The following is a 2,059-nucleotide window of genomic DNA, read 5'->3' as shown; positions in this document are numbered from 1 at the left end:
ATTTTGCTATTATAAGGAGCATATCCTGGTATGACAATCCTATTTCATACCAAGCAAGCCATACAATTTATATGTAACTAAAATTTGGCTTTGTGGTTAAGCTGTTTGCCAACACAATCTCCTTACCCACTGCACAGCAAACTAGTTCAAGAACAGAGTCTTTAGTTACGCGAAGAGTCATGGGGATTTTAAAAAAAGAGGAAGGACTCCACAGTACTAGACAAGGTGGGATCCCCACCGGCAGCGGCAGTTAAGAGCCCTGCACCTGGAGTTCTCCAGCAGCACGCGTGTCCCATGGCCAAACCGGCACAGCTGCCAGCCACCTCCCTGCACTTCACGGGCATGAGGGCCAGCCGAGCAGGCACTAAGCTCTCTTGCACCTTGATTCCACATGAATAACTGTTTAGACTTTGGTCTTGCTTAGCCAGTAGATTATAAATTATATATACATGAATGGTTGGGACCACTAACCTAACCTTTCAATTAAAAAGAAAAGATTTTCAAACACATGGGGTTGTTACAGTTCATTTGGCAATTCTTCTGCAGTTATGAAACTGTGCCACAATACCGCACGAAAGTGGAACACGGCCACCAAATTTCATCAAAGAAGAAATATGGAACAATAAAGTATTTCATGAGTTCTGTGTTAGCTGTCTCTGCAATTCTGAGTTGAGAACCATCAAAGTTAAAAATTAAGCTTCCAAATGCAAAAACCAAGAGCAGTTTAACACAATCAAACTTGACTCCATTTGGTGCGAAACAACTATACTGTCTCCTTACTCCACACCTAGATTAACAATCTTGAAGTCACCTTTATGTAAACTCATAACTACAACGATTTAGGTTTGGAGATACCACCCCACGCTGACACTGTATTCTTCCAGGGCTACTGATCTCTAACTAAGTGTTCCTTCGCTATCCACAACCAGCTGTATTTTCAGTGGTGACGTCAGAGCGCTCCATAGCCACGAGAGATAACACAAGCTAAAGCTTTGCAAAGACAAAATGGGTAAGAGTCTCTTAAATTAAGAAATGCAGATTAGGAGCGGCAAGAAATATTCTCTCTCCGAGACGGTTCTTGCAGATAGCCAAGTACAGACAGCTCCAGCAGTTCGCCTCTGCAAGCAAAGCCCCTTAAAGAATCTTTGTTCCTTATACAACTAGAACCCCTGGTCTTGGTTCAGTTGCAGCTTTGCAGAAGATTAATTTACAAACACTTTTCATGTCAGATTAAAACTGCTTCTGCATTTTCCTATCTGTAACCATGAAAACACACCTAATTCCATGAGAAGTATGCAGTCACGGTAAAACCCCCCAATGCCATAGGTAACTGGTGCATTAATATTAGTCACTGAGTATCTTTTCCTTTCTCTAGCCTAATGCTTCTTTTACATGACTGTCACTTTTCGGAAACTGATTTTCTATTTAGTACAAGAATAATTCTAGCAATAAAACAGTTCTCCAAAGACCCACTTTCTAAGTACAAAGCAAAGAAACACCCATTTTCATGTCAATAAAACAAAAGATATATCAAGACCAACTGGGGCTGCTGCTGCAGCTCTTGAGGGAAACGTTCTCTCTCAGGCAGATTTCAGGCTAGATTACGACATCCTCAATCAAAGAATATGCCAAACCAGAGAAAGCAGGTGCATTTAAGACACTAGAAGAATCAGCAGGCCTGAACACTAACTTTTAACTGAACAGCCCCAAACCTTCCATCAAAGCTGTGCCAAAGCCACTCGGGAGGAGAGAAGCAAGAAGTATTACCCCAGCAGAAGGAAAACAACCAGCAGGAAAAGCTACCGCAGAGACAACGGAGTCGTTACCGACAGGCTCAGTGGCCACGGACGAGAAGAGCGAAGGAGTTGCCTCGGTAAGGCATAACAAAGATGGTCCGAGCCTAAGCACAGAAGCAGCCAGAGCTGCATCTCGGCGAGGTTTGTACCCGAGGGAAGGCAGGCACCTGCGCGGGTGCCGGCCGAGGGAGGAACGGGAGGGCGGAGGGAAGAGAGGCGGGCAGTGACACCCGCGGCCGGGGAGGTGGAAGGCGGCCGAGAGC

This window comes from Egretta garzetta, unplaced genomic scaffold (assembly GCF_000687185.1).
Source record: "Egretta garzetta isolate BGI_Z169 unplaced genomic scaffold, ASM68718v1 scaffold132, whole genome shotgun sequence".
NCBI classification, from domain to species: Eukaryota; Metazoa; Chordata; class Aves; order Pelecaniformes; family Ardeidae; genus Egretta; species Egretta garzetta.
Note: the sequence above shows the minus strand (reverse complement) of the source record.